The sequence below is a fragment of the Saccopteryx leptura genome, chromosome 3 (assembly GCF_036850995.1).
Source record: "Saccopteryx leptura isolate mSacLep1 chromosome 3, mSacLep1_pri_phased_curated, whole genome shotgun sequence".
In the NCBI taxonomy this organism is placed as follows: Eukaryota; Metazoa; Chordata; class Mammalia; order Chiroptera; family Emballonuridae; genus Saccopteryx; species Saccopteryx leptura.
In genome coordinates, this window is record NC_089505.1 from 6029456 (window position 1) to 6048915 (window position 19460).

The 19460-nt window shown below is 59.3% G+C and overlaps 1 protein-coding gene across 1 annotated transcript in view; it reads left to right on the forward strand.

The window, feature by feature from the left end:
- SMOC2 (SPARC related modular calcium binding 2) overlaps positions 1-17873 on the forward strand; it is a 184753-nt gene extending 166880 nt beyond the window's left edge. The window contains exon 14 of the transcript XR_010750017.1: positions 17861-17873. The gene's annotated coding sequence lies outside the window, so the exon portion shown is untranslated. The remainder of the gene's footprint in view (positions 1-17860) is intronic.
- Positions 17874-19460: the final 1587 nt, after the last annotated feature.

Below are 19460 nucleotides of genomic sequence, written 5' to 3' on the forward strand. Positions count from 1 at the left end.
CATGTCGACAGGTCTTCCCCACTGAATTTCGAGCAATCTCACCCCTTCCCACTGTGCCCACACCCACTCATTCCTAGAACTTGCTGTTTCCGTATCTCTGGCCTCAGTGCTTTGGTGGGGCTGGGGTGTAATTCACAATGAAACTGTAACAGCCATGAGAACTCTGTGACTTCTAGGTTTGACACCAGCACTCCAGCTGTCCTTTCCTCTTTCAAGTCTGAGGGCCCACAGGTCAAGTAACAGCTGTGCTTCTAGACGTGACACATAGATCGTATTTTTAGCAAGCGTCACTGATGCCATGAAAGTGAGTCATGCTGCCTACCGTTTCAGACTCTTCAGATCACCCGAGAATTGTCTGTATGTCTTTTTATTATTTAGTTAGTTTTAAAATATTTTATTTATTGATTTTCCAAGAGGTGGGGAGAGAGACAGAAAGAGAAACAGGGAGGGGGAGGAAGCATCAACTTGTAGTTCTTCTCGTCTGTGCCTTGACCCAGAAACCCTGGGGTTGCTTAACTTTCTTTCCTTTCTTTCCTTCTTTCCTCCCTTTCTTCCTCCCTCTCTCCCTCCCTCCCTCCTTCCTTCCTTTCTTTTTTTAAAAGACTTTATTCATTCATTTTAGAGAGGAGAGAGAGAAGGGGGGAGCAGGAAGCATCCACTCCCACCTGTGCCTTGACCGGGCAAGCCCAGGTTTCAAACCAGTGACCTCTGCATTCCAGGTCGGCACTTTATCTACCGCGCCACCACCAGTGAGGTGAGTTACCTGTATTTCCCAATTCCCGTCAAAGGAAGACCTTTTCTTGTGTGTGTGTGTGTGTGATTAAATTTATGTATTTTCCTCTCAACAAGTTTATTTCTTTTAGTTGCATCTTTGTTAACAGAAACTCTCCTTTCGGCTTTTGTATTTTTTATATTCCTACCGTGACAAAGACAGGCCGTGGAATGCATTTGACGCGGACAAGCTCTTTTTCATGTCCTTTAGTCTCTCATACCCAAAATAAAAATGCAGAAGAGAACGTATCTCTCTTCAGTGACACACACACACACACACACACACACACACACACGCACACACACACACACCGCGGAGCGTGCTCTGTGGAGCGCGAGGGTCGGCGGCTGTGTTCCTTCTGTTGATGACATGCACATTGGTGATTAAAAGGAAATCGTTCAGGTAAATAAATTTGGAAAGGACGACGTTTTACCAAACCCAGCTGGCTACCCTGGGGGTCCCCAGAGCCCCGGGCACCTGCGTCCACTGGCAATGAGCCCACGGGCTCATACTTGATGATCAACTGGACGCATTCTCGGCCAATGATGGCGCGTTCGATTTGGACGTGGTCTCCTCTGAGCTGCCTCACAGGCCAGCGAGGGGGTCGCCCTCGTGCAGCCTCTGGGCACCTCCGCTGGTCACCGTCCCCAGGGCTTGTGGCCCTCCTCCCGAGCCTTCCTGGGTGGACGCTGGCCTGTCTTTCTCGTTTCCGGTCATAGAATGGCCTGTGACACTTCCCGGTGCAGTGGTGAGGCTCAGACGTGGCAGGGGTCATTGTCCGCTGAGAGCTCAGGACAGACGGAGCCCCCTTCATGGAGCGGGCAGCGGTCCCACCGGCCCTCCCTTGGGCTGACCGCTGACTGGGCAGGGTGCAGGGTGTGTCCAGGCAGGGGTTTGTTTATTAGTTTGTGGCCGTGGCGGGACATTTAGCCTCTCCGAGCCTCAGCTTGCTCCCTGGGAGGTGGGATCGTCCGTGTCTGCCTCCCAGGGTTAAGGGTCACCGGGCTTGAGCGGGAGGGTCAGCACGGTCCATGCCTCTCACCCGCTGCGGGACACCGGGGGCTCCCCCGCCGGTCCCACCTCTGTCCCCCCCGTGGGTGCCGGCCTCTCCCTGGTCATGGCTCCCTTTCCTCGGCCGTCCTGGCGCCGGGCTCCGAGTCTCCTTCGCCGACACCCGCCCGCGTCCTCCCGGTTCTTCCCGCACTGACTTCCTGCTTCACCTCAGCCAGCCTTCCTCAAAGACACAACGGGGACGGTTCCTGCCGACAGCGCGCCTCCAGCGTCCAGCCACGCACGCCGGTGCGGCTGTGCCTTCCAGACCCAGGACACTCAGGACGTGACCCCCGACCTCCTGCATGTGTCCAGCCCGCGACCGGCTCCCAGTCTGGCCTTTTATCCGCCACATCCTACCTGGACGTGGCCCCGCTCAGGTCGGGGTCTGCGGTCTGGCGTGGGGGTTGTCCCTTTGCCGGTGTCCTCAGTTCTCTACAGCATTCTCTGTGACCTTGTCGGGCCAACGTCCAGCACAGGGTGAACCCGGACAGCTCCCCCCACCCCTCCACGGTCATCCCGGGAGCGCTGCCGGGGAGAAATCACAACACAGTGCCATCGGTGTCCCTGTCTGACCAAACTGGACTGTTCCATCTTCACAACCCCTCCCCCACCCTGTTGGCTCCAGGATGGTCTCACGTGTTTGGGGAGCACCGTCCACACTCTCCCCCTTCCCTCCCTCTTCCTATTCCAGCCCCCTCCAGGTGCTCACCTGCTCTCGAGGGGGGGGCAGCCCTCCGTTCCCCATCACACGGCTCCTGGGCCTGCGTCCTCCTCCCCCGGGTCAGGGACGGGGCGGCCTCCCCCCTGCCTTCGTTGCTCCGAGTCCTTCCCTCCACCTCCCAGCACCAATGGCTTCCATGGGCCTCCCTTCTCTGTTCACGGGGACGTCGCTCATGCCACCACCTGCCCCACCTGCTCTCAGGTCAAAGCAAACTCCCTCCTGCCTTCCCGACCTCAGGACCCTGGAGCTCTACGTCCCGTCCGGAGAGGGTCCCACGCAGAGAGGTCTCGGGTCCGACGCCAGACGTGGGACGAGGGTGGAACCACGGGGTGGCGGGTCGTGTGTCCTGAGACCCCGCTCCGCCTGGCCAGCGGCACGGGCGGTTTTCGGGCCGTCCCAGCATCCGTGAGGAGATGGCACCGGACAGGACACCCCACAGGTGGTTCAAGTCCATCGCGGCGTGGTGACCGGCAGGGAGTACGTGGGAGTCGCTGCCCAGAGTGGACGCGGCGGGGTGACTGGACGTGGGAGTCGCTGCCCAGAGTGGACGCGGCGTGGTGACCGGCAGGAGGACGTGGGAGTCGCTGCCCAGAGTGGACACGGCATGGTGACCGGCAGGGAGGACGTGGGAGTCGCTGCCCAGAGTGGACGCGGCGTGGTGACCGGCAGGGAGGACGTGGGAGTCGCTGCCCAGAGTGGACGCGGCGTGGTGACCGGCAGGGAGGACGTGGGAGTCGCTGCCCGGAGTGGACGCGGCGTGGTGACCGGCAGGGAGGACGTGGGAGTCGCTGCCCGGAGTGGACACGGCGTGGTGACCGGCAGGGAGGACGTGGGAGTCGCTGCCCAGAGTGGACGCGGCGGGGTGACTGGACGTGGGAGTCGCTGCCCAGAGTGGACGCGGCGTGGTGACCAGCAGGAGGACGTGGGAGTCGCTGCCCAGAGTGGACACGGCGTGGTGACCGGCAGGGAGGACGTGGGAGTCGCTGCCCAGAGTGGACGCGGCGGGGTGACCGGCAGGGAGGACGTGGGCGTCGCTGCCCGGAGTGGACGCGGTGGGAGTGTCTGTGTGGAGTGAAGATGCCAGGACCTCCTGAGCACATACGAGAGCCCCGTTCTCAGGCTCAGGGCTCAGGAGGTCTGGACTGCGCTCTGGTTGGTGGAAAAATATCGTGGACACTGGTCAGGTCTGATCCCCACTTCACCGAGCACGGTTGAGGAAACACCTGAAAAAGTGATGTTTCCTGGGGTTCCAGTCTGTTTCCCGCAGGCAGAGTGGGAAGACGGGAAACCCCGGGTCTAGAGAACAACGCCCAGGGGCTCAGAAATGACCCGTGAAAACGATCGATCACTAACTCGATGTCCAGCCCCTCTGCCCCCCTCCAAGATCGCAGGTCGGCTGAGAGTTCCAAGCATCTAATCAAGGTGTCGCCTTTCTGGCTCCCGGTCCCCATCCTGAAGCTGCCCTGGGGCCAACAGGAGTCGCCTAGTTAGAACAAAGGATGCTCTGACCACTCACAACGTTCCAAGGGTGTCGGATGCCAAGGGCAGCTCGGCCGTGGGCGTGCACGAGAGGAGGGCGCTGCCGGACTGAGGGAAACACACACAAGACACAGCACAGAGAAGAGACGGGCCCAGGGCGCTCCGGCCTCCAGGACTGGGAGCCCAGCCCTCCGCAGCCTCCTCCTGGTTATTGGTCTCTCTGCTCATCAAGCAGATTAGCAGAGCCTGGGTCTGATTAGTCTCCAGTGGATTCAGGTGCAGAGAAGGAGGATTAATACCTTTCAGGTGTGCAGGAAAAGGCCATAGGGATCAGCTGTTTCCTTTAAACAATCTTTTTTTTTTTTTTACTTCCATTTTTTCTTTGTATTTTTCTGAAGTGAGAAGTAGGGAGGCAGAGAGACAGACTCCCGCATGCGCCCGACCAGGATCCACCCAGCATGCCCACCAGGGGGCGATACTCTGCCCATCTGGGACGTTGCTCTGTTGCAACCAGAGCCACTCTAGTGCCTGAGGCAGAGGCCATGGAGCCATCCTCAGCACCCGGACCAACTTTGCTCCAATGGAGCCTCGGCTGCGGGAGGGGAAGAGAGAGACAGAGAGGAAGGAGAGGGGGAGGGGTGGAGAAGCAGATGGGCGCTTCTCCTGTGTGCCCTGACCGGGAATCAAACCCAGGACTTCCACACACTGGGCCAACACTCTACCACTGAGCCAACCAGCCAGGGCCACCTTTAAACAATCCTATCAGTGCTTGCCGGGGCGGCGTTCTGCCTCCACAGGACTGGGTGTTCCAAAGTCCACTCTGAAGACTTGTCTCAGGACCACAGTCTGATTCCCGGCCATTTTCCTACAGTTGGGAGTTCTATGCCAGGAGCCGGGAACAAAGACACATTTTTTGTTACATCACAATGTCACCTCTGTGCCCCCGAGACTTAGAACGGGCCTGACCAATCCTCGGCTTCCGGCTTCAATGTCCATTCTGTTCAGAAACATAGAAAACGTGTGACATGTTCCAGGTGAGTCTGAGGTACATTTTCTGTGACACTGGGGTTCCTGAGACGCTTCACAGTGTCCGGGCACCTGACTGCAGCGGGACCCGCGGACACCCGGAGCTGGCGCTCCTGGACGGCGGCTGTGGCCGTCCCCATGACGACACCTGCTCCCTAGTTCTGACGGTGCTGGACCAGGTATGTGGACAACGATAGAGGAAACACCAGGCAGGAACTTCTCCTGCAGGAGCCTGTGAATGACTGCTCAGCCTGCGGACACCTCCATCGGTGATCCCTCCCGATGGCCCGGAGTTCACTGCAGGCACATCAGAGAGTTTAAATTCACTCCAAAAAAAACCAAACAAAAACAAACAAAAAACAAACAAACAAAAAAACAGTTCCATTAAAACTGTAACAAAACAAGCTGGTGACTCTGGGGTTTTGAAACAGCGTCCCAGGCTGATGCTCTGGCCACTGCCCACCGCCTACCTGGTCAGGCATGACCCACTTTTGTAAAGAGATGCTGTTACAGGTCTTTCCACAGAGGCCTTGTTGGAGCCCAACAGCTGAATTCCTAACGCCCCCCTGGGCTAGAGCCCTGACACCCAGACTCTCGGGGACTCTGGGGAGGACAGTCTGTGTTAATGTGGACGAGTCGCTCCTCCACCTTCCTTGCTAGCCAGGAAGCAGACCCTCGCTGGCTCCGTTCATCTCCGTGGGCTTTGCCTGGCTTTGCCCGCCCGCCTCTCCCTCAGCACCTGCCCAGACTCGAAGACGTCTCGTCCACCCTGGGTGGCTCCACCCTGTCCTGGAACCCGTAGTCCTCAGCGCCCGAGCTCTGGTTTCTACGTCTGTGTCTGAGCCTGATCAGCGCAGCCCCCGGGGCGTTAAGCCTTTGAGCCGCACGGACGTTCATGGACGTCCTCCTGCCTCCTGACCGTCCAGAGTACGATCGATTTATTTTAAAAATGCGTAAGGCAACATTAAAAAAAGGCAAATGTGGCCCTGGCCAGTTGGCTCAGCGGTAGAGCGTCGGCCTGGCATGCGGGGGACCCAGGTTCGATTCCCGGCCAGGGCACATAGGAGAAGCACCCATTTGCTTCTCCACCCCTTCCCCTCCTTCCTCTCTGTCTCTCTCTTCCCCTCCCGCAGCTGAGGCTCCATTGGAGCAAAGATGGCCCGGGCGCTGGGGATGGCTCCTTGGCCACTGCCCCAGGTGCTAGAGTGGCTCTGGTCGCAGCAGAGCGACGCCCCGGAGGGGCAGAGCTTCGCCCCTGGTGGGTGTGCCGGGTGGATCCCGGTCGGGCGCATGCGGGAATCTGTCTGTCTCTCCCTGTTTCCAGCTTCAGAAAAATACAAAAAAAAAGGCAAATGTATGTTCTTCTTGTTTCCATAAATTGGTTATCAAACATGATTTTTAGTTCATTAAACTGGAACTGGAACTAATTTCATTTTTTGAAAGAAAAAAACACAAAAACAACTCCCGGAGGTCAGCGAGCAGGAAAACAACTCAGCACTCACAGCGTTAGCGGAATGGGGTCTGGAGAGTGGCCAGAGCCACAGGGGGCACCGGCCACCGCTCCACCAACAAGACGTGTGACCCACGCGGGCACCGGCCACCGCTCCACCAACAGGACGTGTGACCCACGCGGGCACCGGCCATGCTCCACCAACAGGACGTGTGACCCACGCGGGCACCTGCCACCGCTCCACCAACGAGATGTGTGACCCACGCGGGCACCGGCCACCGCCCCACCAACAGGACGTGTGACCCACAGGGGGCACCGGCCACCGCTCCACCAACAGGACGTGTGACCCACGCGGGCACCGGCCACCGCCCCACCAACAGGACGTGTGACCCACGCGGGCACCGGCCACCGCCCCACCAGCAGGACGTGTGACCCACGCGGGCACCGGCCACCGCCCCACCAGCAGGACGTGTGACCCACACGGGCTCTGGCCACCGCCCCACCAGCAGGACGTGTGACCCACGCGGGCACCGGCCACGTTCCACCAACAGGACGTGTGACCCACGCGGGCACCGGCCACCGCTCCACCAACAGGACGTGTGACCCACGCGGGCACCGGCCACCGCCCCACCAACAGGACGTGTGACCCACGCGGGCACCGGCCACCGCCCCACCAGCAGGACGTGTGACCCACGCGGGCTCCGGCCACCGCCCCACCAGCAGGACCTGTGACCCACGCGGGCTCCGGCCACCGCCCCACCAACAGGACGTGTGACCCACAGGGGGCACCGGCCACTGCTCCACCAACAGGACGTGTGACCCACACGGGCACCGGCCACCGCCCCACCAGCAGGACCTGTGACCCACGCGGGCACCGGCCACCGCCCCACCAACAGGACGTGTGACCCACGCGGGCACCGGCCACCGCCCCACCAACAGGACGTGTGACCCACGCCCACTGACTGCTCACTGTCTCTCAGGCTCTTCAGACGCTCACACGGACATGCAGGACCAGCCGTGGACGCCGAGGGGACAGGCACACCCGGGAGTAGTGGTGCCTCCTGCTCAGGTGTCTGGGGAAGAGGCCCTGACTGAATTCCAATGCAGTCCGTCCGGCCAGAGTGTCTGCCACGTGTCAGGTTCAGGGTCAGTCAGCTGTGCCGGAAACACGGAGGTGCGAGGAGAGAGCGCCTGCCTCTCGGGGGCTCAGACCCCGCGGCGCGGACATGCGGGGGCGTCGCCCACTGAGCAGGACGCGGTGGCTGCAGGGGCTACGGTCACCTTAATGAACTGCAAGGGTGTTCAGAGGAGTCTCAGGGTTCACCCATGCTTCCATGAGGCCCCCACGGACCTCGCTAGAGCTACGAGCTGGACCAACTGGAGAAAAGGTGGGCTCCCCGGGGCAGCCTCTGCCCTCCCCCACGGTGGTCATGATCTGCGCACGCTCCCAGGGAAATCTCAGTTTCCCAAACCGGAAATGAATGAAGGGAAGAAAAGCAGGTGGGCGGGGGAGGGAGGAGGAGGAGGAGGCGGGGCTGGAGCTGAGGGAGGGGAGAGGCCAGGAAGAAGGGAGGAAGGAAGAAGTCTTTGGAGAAGGATGGACTTGAATGAACAGGGAGGCCAATGAGAAGCAGGCAGGTGATCGCTGCCTAGTGTCCTTCCTCTTTGCAGGGTGACTGTCTGGGCCTCCTCCACCCTCTGGTTTGGGTACTTCAGACACAGCAGTCACTTTTCCCATGACTGTCCCTCGAGAGGACACGCAGGGTCCCATGTCTCTGAGGACTTCCAGGGGGGCCCCGAGCACCTGTGCCGGTGGCCTCCGTCTCTGACTTGCTCACACCCGTCTCCGTGTTTGTCTTCCCCGCTCCCCGCAGTCAGAGCCGGAGTCTGGAGCCCGGAGCCTGGAGCCCGGAGCCCGCCCCTCCCTGTCCCTTTCTCTTCCCTCCGCCACTGGCGTGCATCCTGGTGGCTCACACGATCTCCAGCTGCTACGTGTCCTGTGGGCTGAGTAGGGACAGAATGGTGGGGACGCCCTGTCCGCCCGCCTCTCCCTCAGCACCCGCCCCAGGCCACCTGCTGTTGTCTGGGCCCCGCAGGAAAGTGGGGTGACAGGCCCTCTGGTTCGACAGAAACACGTGTCTTGTTAGGACAACCAAAGGCAGATTAAGGTCTGTTGAGACCTTGGGTAAAAAAAAAAATATTGAGCCCTTTACATTAGAAAAAAGTGTAGCCCTGGCCTGTTGGCACAGTGGTAGAGTGTCAGCCCGGTGTGTAGAAGTCCCAGGTTTGATTCTCAGCCAGGGCACACAGGAGAAGCGCCCATCTGCTTCTCTTCCCCTCCCCCTCTCCTTCCTCTCTGTCTCTCTCTTCCCCTCCCGCAGCCAAGGCTCCATTGCAGCAAAGTTGGCCTGGGCGCTGAGGATGGCTCCATGGCCTCCACCTCAGGCGCTAGAATGGCTCTGGTTGCAACAGAGAGATGCCCTGGATGGGCAGAGCATCACCCCCTGGTGGGCATGCCAGGTGGATCCCAGTTGGGCACATGCGGGAGTCTGACTGCCTCCTTGCTTCTCACTTTGGAAAAATACCCCCCCCCAAATCTATAATAAAAAGTATACAGTTGGGGTTTTGTGGGGCCCTTCAGAAGCCAGGGTCCAGGGTGCACGCCTGGTCACCCCCTGTTAAATCCACCTCTGAGTACTACAGAGACGGTCTGGTCAGGGTCAGTGTGTTTTAAGTGGAGGAGAATTCTGGAAAGAAGGGTTCTGACCACTTGGACCAGTTGCCTGACCTGGCCTCTCGGGCCCCTGCTGCCTGTCCCTCCCGAGCGCTCAGCAATGTGTCATTTGTCTTTTGTGATCAACGCAGTGGTTTCCTCACAAAACACACGTTAGTGTAGCTCCGCCACTGTAGTTCCTACTTTGCTTTTTAGAGAGAGAGGCAGGAGCTTCGAGCTGCTGCTGTATGTGCCCTGAGCAGGGAATCAAACCGGCCATGTCCAGGCTCTGGGAGGAGACTCCAGCCAGCCCAGCTATCAGGCCAGGGCTTAATGTATGTTAATGTATGTTAATTTATGTTAATTTCCAGAAAGACAGAGAGAAGCAGGGAGAGAGAGGGGAGGGGAGAGGGAAGTGTTTGTTGTTCCACTCAGCCGTGTACTTTGATTTATTTATTTTTTGGTGGTTGCTTCCCGTGTGGGCCCTGACCAAGGGTCAAACCGGCCTGTTCGGGGCGATGCTCTTAGCTGACTGAGCTGATCGGCCAGTGCCCCTGCTTTTCTTTCTTTTTTTTTTTTTTTGTATTTTTCTGAAGCTGGAAACCGGGAGAGACAGTCAGACAGACTCCCGCATGCGCCCGACCAGGATCCACCCGGCACGCTCACCAGGGGCGACGCTCTGCCCACCAGGGGGCGATGCTCTGCCCCTCCGGGGCATCGCTCTGCCGCGACCAGAGCCACTCTAGCGCCTGGGGCAGAGGCCAAGGAGCCATCCCCAGCGCCCGGGCCATCTTTGCTCCAATGGAGCCTTGGCTGCGGGAGGGGAAGAGAGAGACAGAGAGGAAGGAGGGGAGGGGTGGAGAAGCAAATGGGCGCTTCTCCTGTGTGCCCTGGCCGGGAATCGAACCTGGGTCCCCCGCACGCCAGGCCAATGCTCTACCGCTGAGCCAACCAGCCAGGGCCAAGGGCCCCTGCTTTTCTTAAACCGAGGAACGCTGCTCGCTCGTCCTGCCCTGGTTCGTCGCCCTGAAGTGTTTGGGAAAGCGAGGTGCAGCCACACTGCGGGGTTTGGAGCAGAGAAGAAAAGATTGAGAAGCCGTCTCCCCAACGAGACGCTCCCTGTTCTCAAGGAGGCGAGCAGAGCTGGTCTCCGGCCCGTCCGTCCCTGAGCCAGGACTGGGGGGGGATGTTGTCCCCGGGTCCCCCAATGTCCCCTCCCCGCTCTGCCCGCCCTCAGTGACAATCTCGGCCGCGCCAGGACCAGGGCAGCCCCTCGGCCTCCGGCGTGGACGACGCCCATCATTCTGGAGGAGCCCAGTGGGTCCATTGGTCCCGCTGGGTCAGGAACACGGTCAGGCTAGGGCCTCTGCCAGCGGTCAGCTCCTGCACCCCAAGGCAGCAGCCAGGGGAGGCTTCCACGTGTCCACTGCGTGGGGAGACGTCCCTCCGTGCCTTTCCGTGGGTGACTCAGTCCTCCTTCTGACCGGCAGCTACCAGCTGGACACGCGAGGGCCAGCGGACGCCCGTCCCAGCAGAGCACGGGTCCCAGGGAAACCTTCTGCTTACAGGACAGCGAGTTCCGCACCCGCTGCCCTGACATTCTGCAAAACACGCAGATGGCGAGGGTCCCGCTGACACCTGGCTGCTTAGACGTGACGCCGTCTGGGGTCAGCGTCTGTCGTGTGTGAGGAACGCAAGCACACGGCTGGAATGGTCAGGGAGCGTGAACGCGCATCTCTCTCGGGTGGGCATGTTCGTGCCTCAGCGTTCTCCCAAAACACGCCGTCTCGCCAGTGATCCGGAGGTGAGGTCACAGCGACGCCCCCGACGGTCTTGACGCGTTCTTGACACGTGGGAGGGGAGGCGGAGTGACCACCAGCGGGCAGCCGGGGACGCGAGCCCTGCACGCAAAACCGAGTTCTCTTCAACTCTCTTCCAGACTCTGCGGTCGGGGACACGGAACTCCCGCCAGGTGGCGAGAGTCAAGGCTGCTGCAATTAGCTTCTCTTCAACAGAGGAAAGGAATGACTGTCGGGAAGGCTCCGTCGGGCACCTGCCTCCATCCTTCTGTTGCCCCGGCAACGATCATCCTTCTGTCGCCCCGGCCACGGCCCGTAAAGCGTGTCTGGGCTCTGCCGTACCTGTAAGCCAGGGTCAGGGGAAATGGGGTCAGTGTCCCGTTGCTGTCACTACAGGAACATGATGCGTTCATCAGACGAGTGAGTTCGGAACGGAAGGAACGGAACGGATAGCTTTGGAAGGTCTTCTGGTGCCCGGGAGGGAGGGTCAAAGGCTGTCCCCGTGAGGGTGAGGCAGGGCTGACCCAGCTGCCCGGCTGGTGACGCGGGTCCTGGTTCCTGCCCTCCGAGGCTGTCACCTTGGCGTTCGAGGAGAATGACGTTCCAGGCCTGATGCCCCCACAGACTAACACCGACCGAACCAGGAGACTGAAACACAAAACCCAAACAGCGGGTGCTAAGTTAGTAAGTGAGTGAATCATCCGTGAGAGGCCTGGTGCCCGTGCTCACAGCGCCAGCTCTGACGTGGGCACCTTCCGGATCCCGGTCTACCCGAGATGAGCTCCAGCCCAAGGAGAGGGGGCGGGGGCCCGGGGGCGGGGCTGGTGCGTGGCCGGGGCAGAGGCGCGCAAGGACGCGAGGGCCCGGGGGCGGGGCTGGTGCGTGGCCGGGGCAGAGGCGCGCAGGGACGCGAGGGCCCCGGGGCGGGGTTGGTGCGTGGCCGGGGCAGAGGCGCGCAGGGACGCGAGGGCCCCGGGGCGGGGCGGGTGCGTGGCCGGGGCAGAGGAGCGCACGGACGCGAGGTCCCGGGAGTGGGGCGGGTGCGTGGCCGGGGCAGAGGAGCGCACGGACGCGAGGTCCCGGGAGTGGGGCTGGTGCGTGGCCGGGGCAGAGGAGCGCACGGACGCGAGGGCCCGGGAGCGGGGCTGGTGCGTGGCCGGGGCAGAGGAGCGCACGGACGCGAGGGCCCGGGGGCGGGGCTGGTGCGTGGCCGGGGCAGAGGAGCGCAGGGACTCGAGGGCCCGGGGGCGGGGCTGGTGCGTGGCCGGGGCAGAGGAGCGCACGGACGCGAGGGCACAGCACGGATCTCTTCCGCCCCTGGTCAAAGCGCAGCTCAAGTTCGATCCTGAGACTGACCAGACGAATGTTATTGGCACCTTTCAAATGAGGGGACACGGGGCTGCGTTTGATTTATTTGTCCAAAGTTACAGCGGTCAAAACCGGGGTGTCCAGGACTCAAACCCAAGCCTTCTTTCCCGAGCTCCTCTGCTCCGGGGTGTCCGGTTTAACGCGGACACGGCAGCCTGTGAGGCCGGGCAGAGGCTCCGGGGCTCTTCAGCGAGGTGACCGCCGCCTTGGAAACCCACATCGCTAAGGACAGAGGCTGCAGTGGACGGGACCCGCTGTGGGGACGGGTTAAGTCAACTCGCCGGGTTCTTTAATTGAAGGAAAAATTTATTTTTGCCAACAGAGAGGCAGAGGAAAAGAAAAGGCCTCTCTCTCCGTGCCGGGGGGTTGTTAACCCTAACCCTAACCCTTCAGGCACGTTATCTATTCCGTCCGCTTTCTGTTCCTAAACCCAGCATCCCGGAGAGTTCTAGTTTAAGGGCAACTGAAAAGGAAGGTTTCCAAGCTCCGCCCCTCCGCGCCCCGTGTTTCTCCTCCTGGCACGTTGGGCAGAGAGCACTCCCTCCCTGGTGGTTCAGCGGCCCTTGTCTACCCCACCCTCTCCTCGGTCTTCTTCCTACAGGACAGGGGAGGACCTCGCTACAGGCCGGACGCCAGTACAGGCCCCTCCGTCTCGGCCGCCCGGGACCCGCTGTCACTCTCCCCGTCTCGGCCCCCCTGGGACCCGCTGTCACTCTCCCCGTCTCGGCCGCCTGGGACCCGCGGTCACTCTCCCCGTCTCGGCCCGCCTGGGACCCGCTGTCACTCTCCCCGTCTCGGCCCCCCTGGGACCCGCGGTCACCCTCCCTGTCTGGGCCCTCCTGGGACCCGCCGTCACTCTCCCCGTCTCGGCCCTCCTGGGACCCGCTGTCACTCTCCCCGTCTCGGCCGCCTGGGACCCGCGGTCACTCTCCCCGTCTCGGCCCCCCTGGGACCCGCTGTCACTCTCCCCGTCTGGGCCCGCCTGGGACCCGCTGTCACTCTCCCCGTCTGGGCCCGCCTGGGACCCGCTGTCACTCTCCCCGTCTCGGCCGGCCTGGGACCCGCGGTCACTCTCCCCGTCTCGGCCCTCCTGGGACCCGCTGTCACCCTCCCCGTCTCGGCCCGCCTGGGACCCGCTGTCACTCTCCCCGTCTCGGCCCGCCTGGGACCCGCTGTCACTCTCCCCGTCTCGGCCGCCTGGGACCCGCTGTCACTCTCCCTGTCTCGGCCGGCCTGGGACCCGCGGTCACTCTCCCCGTCTCGGCCCGCCTGGGACCCGCGATCACTCTCCCCGTCTCGGCCCCCCTGGGACCCGCTGTCACTCTCCCCGTCTCGGCCCCCCTGGGACCCGCTGTCACTCTCCCCGTCTCGGCCCTCCTGGGACCCGCTGTCACTCTCCCCGTCTCGGCCGCCTGGGACCCGCTGTCACTCTCCCCGTCTCGGCCGCCTGGGACCCGCTGTCACTCTCCCCGTCTGGGCCCGCCTGGGACCCGCTGTCACTCTCCCCGTCTCGGCCCGCCTGGGACCCGCTGTCACTCTCCCTGCCCAGGAGGTGGACGAGGGCCTCCTGCGTGTCCTCTTTGCTTCTCCCGCAAACTCCGTCCCGGTCTCAACACAGAGGCTAGGACGCCTGCCCTTACCTGCGTTCCCACGGAAACACAGAGCTTGGTGACTCAGTCCTTGGCCACCCTCCGTAGAGAGTAACAGTCACACGTAGAGAAGCCGTTTCCAACCTCGGGGGTTCAGGGTTGAACTAGGCGGGGTCTTGCACTGATTGTTTTTCCAAACATTGGGTCCTTGCACTTTGAGAAAACAGTGCCCAGTTCAAAAACGTTTGGACATCCGAGAACTGTTACAAAGCCATGTTTTGATACGTTTCAGTATGCAGAGAGAATTAGAAACAGATGAGTCAGAATTTCCCTTAAAAACCCCCTGGCACTGAAAGATTAAGGGGCCGAGAGACACTGGTGAACCAAATCTGTTCGAGAGCTCACGAAATCCAAAATATTTAAACCAGAAAGAGGACATTTAGGGAGAAAGAGGGGTCCGACATTTCCTCGGCTCCACCGGGGCCAGCAGAGCGGTGTCCAGCGAGTCCTGCAACATGATACACGGCTCCACGCGAACCGCGAACATCTCACGCGTGGAGGCACAGGCTCCCCTTCCACGACGGGCGTCTCCCGTCCGAGCCGTTGCCGGGGTCTCAGCAGGGGCGGGTCAGGTAGTGTGGGGGCTCTGGGTCCTGTCCTGAGAACGGGGGCTCAGCTAGAGGTCCGGAGTATTTGTGAGGGCTTCTCCTCTGTCAAAAGCACGTTTCTGCTTTTATTTTCCTTTTGTTTTTATATTATGATTCTCAGTCAGGGGCAGCCCTTGGTAAAGCTGTCGCGGGGCTCACAGAATCTGTCCAGCGTATCAAGGCAAAGTCGGTGCAGTAGGACGTCCCCATGGAAAAGAAATGAAGTCAGAGATCAGGAGGCCGTTGGTGGCCAGAGTGTGGACGTGGGACGGGGGGCGTGGGTGTGGGACGTGGGACGTGGCCGCGGGGGCGTGGCATGGGCCGTGGGCGTGGCCGTGGGGCGTGGCATGGGCCGTGGGCGTGGCCGTGAGGCGTGGGCATGGCGTGGGGCGTGGTCGAGGGCGTGGCCGTGAGGCGTGGGGGACCAGCGCTGGTGAGAAAGCAGAGGACGGTGCGCGTGCTCCGGAGGCCGAGGTTCAGGGACAGACGTGACCGCGGCTGCAGATGTGCGAGCTGAGGCCCGGGGACAGGAGCCGGTCACCCCTTGCCGTGGCTCTGCGCGCGCCGTCCCCAGGAGAGGGACAGGCTGACCTGCTCACCCTGTCCCCGGTCCTCTCCGGGTGGCCGTGGGAAGTCAGCCGGATGCCGACACGGTGCGGGTCTGGTCCTAACCCCGCGAGACGGACGCTCAGCTCCCTTAGTTCCCACCGTCCCCCCGTCCCGTCCGGCACACACGCCGAAGGCCCCGCGTGGCCTGGAATCCCCGTTTCACTGCCGTCTCACCAGTCTTGATAAACTAGTGTTTCCGTGACCGCGCAGGTGTGAACAACTGGGAACGTCCTGTGTCATTTCTTCTTCAGCTAAGGATGAGCTCAGAATATGTTAGGCTTTCGGCCTCCAAACCCGCGACCCTGTGCTGTTACTATTCGTCTCTCATGTGACGTCACCGTGAGAAGCAAACCCGGTGCGCAGAGCAGCTGGGGAATGGGGACACTTCCTCTGTGTCCAGGACCCGCCGTTTCCCCGGCAATGTGCACCCACATCCGGTCTCCTGTCACCCCGGGTAAGATGCAGTTTCTATTCCTTGTTTTTTTTTTATAGACTATTTTCTGTAGCACAAACATTTGACTTGAGGGGAGGAAAGATTTCTTTTACATTTTAAAAATAAGGAACATCTTTGCACCCAGAGGAAAAATATTATTTTAATATGTATTTATAGGTAGATGTATAGGTAGATATAGACAGATATAGATATAAAGATATATACTGCTCATAAAACATTAGGGGATATTTCAAACTGAATGTGAAGCGATGAAAAAAAAAAGAAGCATTTGATTTTTTTCTTTATTAAACAAGAACATCAGAAAACCAAACGACAAGTCAGAGAAAGTTGTTCGAGTATGCAAAGGAGATGCAAAACCAACTTTTATTTCATTGGTGAGAATGCGCTCTATAGAAGGCTGAGAGTCTTGGGGTGTCTGCAGGGTCCCGGGTCCCCTAATTGTCATGAGCGGTGTAGGTAGAAGGACAAGATGTAATTTTATTTATTTTTTATTTTTGTGACCGAGACAGAGAAAGGAGCAGATAGGAAGGGAGAGAGATAAGAAACATCAGTTCTTGGTTGTGGTTTCTTAGTTTTTCATTGATTGCTTTCTCATATGTGCCTTGACCAGGGGGCTACAGCAGACCGAGTAACCCCCTTGCTCAAGGCAGCGACCTTGGGCTCAAGCTGGTGCGCTTTGCTCAAACTAGATGAGCCCGCGCTCAAGCTGGCGACCTCAGGGTCTCGAGCCTGGGTCCTCCGCGTCCCAGTCCAATGCTCTATCCACTGCGCTACCGCCTGGTCAGGCAAGATGTAATTTTAAAGTACATTGAACTCCTTTTGTCCTCTGGTTATAGAAATGTTCTTTTTTTTTAATTTTTCCATAAGGCACGGAAAATAGGAGAAAATGTTGGCCGTTTCCCCTCGGGAAGAACAGCTGTTCTGTTGCGTAGTTTCAGGAATCGGATACAGACAGAAGCTGGGAGGAGGTCAGGGCAGGGGCACGCTGTCTTCACAAAGAGAGGGGGCTTCCTGCTGACGCTTCACCAGCTTCCCGCAGTCACAATAAAGCCACTTCCTCTCTCGTTGTTAAAGTAAAAGCTCCTTGAACAAGGAGGGATGCCGTGGATGCCTCAGTACTCACTAACTCGGCCACTTCTCAGCGTACCTCTCTCCAAAGATCTTTCCACGCCTGCAGTTTTCTTCTCTTTCACTTTTGCTTGATGTCTGAGGACCTCTGTCCTCTCGTAGGTTTAGAGAGCCGGCTTGGAAAACACTTTGAAACTCAAGAAAGACAGCGGAGCCCTGGATGGATGGGGTGGGGACAGAATGGCGTTAGTTAGCTAAATGCACCGTCAACGTCACGGGTTCCTGTCTTCACGCCCAACGTCTCAACTCTCAGAAAGACACGTCGGCCCCAAGCCCCTCTCTGTCGGGGGTTAGCCTGCATCCAACGTGGCTAACACAGCTCACTAGACTCACGGTTGAAACAGTGCCCTAAGCCGGCCGGCACGCGGAGTCTGCACACCTTCTAGGAACTTACCTGTCTGCGGCAAGGCCTTCTCAATGACCCCCATTGTCCTTGGACGGGGCCCGCGGCAGGTGCGCGCTGGAGCCCAGGGCTCTAACCGAGGGCCACCTGGGCCGAGAGGAATGTCTGCCGTCTCCCGGATAGTGTTTCACGGAGACCAGGTGCCCTGTGGAATGTGCCCGCCTCGCCCAGGGGCCTCAGGTGGTGAGGTCTTATCTCGGAGCGGCTGGCTGGGCTCCCGGCATTCCACACTTCCCTTCACTCTCTTCCCCCCCCCCCAAATCTCTCCTCCCAGACCCCCCCCAATATACCTATGAAAAGGGCAAAGAAATAAAGTTGAAGATAGACTTGAAATGAATTGCATAACAGGGATTTTAAGAGCGACTGTAGGGACTCTATTTATTAATATAAAGTTTCATAAATAAATACACCTTTTTTTTTTTTTTTGGTAACATTCTTTATCATTCTCAAAATGTTTTCATTTCCTGGACCTGAAAAAAAAGAATCATGTTTTAAAATGTTTTTCTTCTCTATGCTTTTGCACTTAAACGCTGTAGCTACCCCAAACCCATATTAAAAACTGTATGTAAACAAATGAGCGAACAGCTACTCAACTAACTAAAAGAGAGAAAAAAAAAAAAAGGCAGCTAAGTCAGAAAATAGCAAAACGGAAACAAAAAACCTTCTTCCGTGCTGTGAGACGAACCATACACATGGTCTGGTCCGAGCCGGGTTCAGATCTCAGGAAAGACAGGGTCTGAGTTGGGGTCTCAGGTGGGGGAATCTGGTGGGGGTCCCTTGTCCGGGAGGGGGCACCCCCTGCCTGGGACAGAGCTACCAAGGGACATGGGGGTCCTCAACTGAGACACATGCCGTCAGGAAATTTCCTCCCAGTTTTTGTTTCTCCTGGGGGCATAAATGCCTTTCTGGAACCTTCTAGAAGAGGTGCAGTTCGGAGCGAGCAGCAGGTCGGTGGAAAAGGCCGGGCGGAGCGGCGTTAGTTACGGAGGGAGCCGCAGGGCGGTGTGTCCTGAGAGGGGCCGCGCCGGCCGGGCACGTCTGAAATTCCACACGGATAGAAGTTTCCATTCCATCCAGTCAGCGTTGTACGTTCGATTTACGTTTCTCTCCCTTGCTGGACTTGAGTATTTTTAATAACGAAGCACAAACCTTATTTTAAGTTAATGTACAGAAGACGCAAGAAGAAGTTGACCCCCCGTTGACCACCTCTGTCCCCCCTCTGCCCCCCCTCTGCCCCCACCGCCCGGACGTCTCAGGAAAACGCCCGGTTCCGTCTCCTCTCACTCAGGGTCCGATGTGCACGGGTCCGATTGGGTGGCTGGTTTCTTTTCATGTCTTCCTACTTCAAAAACCTAGACACGCCCATGCAGAGACCCGCTCTCCTCTTTGCTACCACGGAAACTTCTGTGTTGATAAGAGTCCATACCTGTGATTTAATGATGCAGAATTATATGCAGAAACTCCCCCCACACCCTCCCCCCAGATAAAACAACCTGCAGGAGAGGGGTCCAGGCAGCGGGTGTGCCGGGGGGATGCCCACGCCCCGCTCCGTCCACGGCCCTGGGGTTCCCCGAGAACCACCACGGGCGGGCGTGAGTGACAGGTGTCAGGAGCTCTCTGAGCCCGCGGGAGTCTGTATGTAGCATCTTCACATTTTAAACACTGAGAAAAGTAGCCACATAATATCTCACAATCTGATGCATCACGACTTGGTCTTTCTGTCCCCCTTCACACAGGTCTGGCCACTGGGAAGGGCGTGTCTGAGAGTGCCCACTGGTGTCTCTGTGGGGCGGGAGTCCCAGCACTGAAGGACAGCTGTCTGTCATGTAGGGTCCCCCCCCACTATATTATTCCCAGTTTCACTTGAGTACGGGTTCCTTCTTTTCCCCCAAATAAGCATTCATGACAAGATTCCCTAGAACACAGCTGGCCTCCTCGGAGGGAGTGTGCACCCCTGAAGCAGTGGACGTACCTCGTGACTCCAGGTGGGCACCCGTCAGAGAAGTGGGCACGCCACAGGGGTGGGACTCGGAGACTCAAAGAACCTCGTAGGCACCTGCATCAAGTTATAATGTCTGGACACAAACGTCCGCGGGTTTGTGCGCAGTGCCGCTGCCTGGCTGAGGTCTGAGACCTGTCACTTGCCGAGGCGTGAGCCGAGGTCTCTCCTGGAAGGTGGACACTGTCACGTCATCGGCTACGGCATCACTGAGAGGAGAGGGATAATTACGGACGTCCCTAAAGCAACG